Below are 566 nucleotides of genomic sequence, written 5' to 3'. Positions count from 1 at the left end.
GAGGAAAATGAAGAAACCTTGAAAAGGGGCCGCACATGAGATAATCCCTCTTCCAGGATGACCAGAGCCTGCAACGGATGTCGCAATAACAAATAATACAGTATTTGGTTATCGTTTATTCCATACGTAGTGTTATCATGAATTGTATGACTTTTGTTCTGGGAAGAATTCAAGAGGGTTATTTGATTGTGGTTTTCTGGAAAACAATATTTTTCTACATTTTAGGCAATCATTACACTTTTTCTGTTATGTGGTCCTTGCAGGAAAACCTTAGGGGACCCCTGTTGTACGAGAATCTTGAATTTCCCTGATTCCTTATATCAAAGTGAATTTTTGAAATCATGTCTGTGGTGTAGAAGATGTGACCCCCGGTTACAAAATATTAAACAAGCAATGGTCAAACAAAAAGATAACGGAAATCAGGGTTGCAACAGTGTGCACTAGAGTAAGGAGGCTGAACCATTCAAACAGTGTTTGTCTGCTGACTGTTATTTGGTCCTGTCCCAACTGTCCAGTGCCATCAGTCAGAGTCTATTTTTACATGTGTTCTGGACCCTCCCAGTGCT

The sequence above is a fragment of the Urocampus carinirostris genome, chromosome 5, assembly GCF_059441175.1.
Source record: "Urocampus carinirostris isolate Australia breed hairy pipefish chromosome 5, RoL_Ucar_1.0, whole genome shotgun sequence".
NCBI lineage: Eukaryota > Metazoa > Chordata > Actinopteri > Syngnathiformes > Syngnathidae > Urocampus > Urocampus carinirostris.
Note: the sequence above shows the minus strand (reverse complement) of the source record.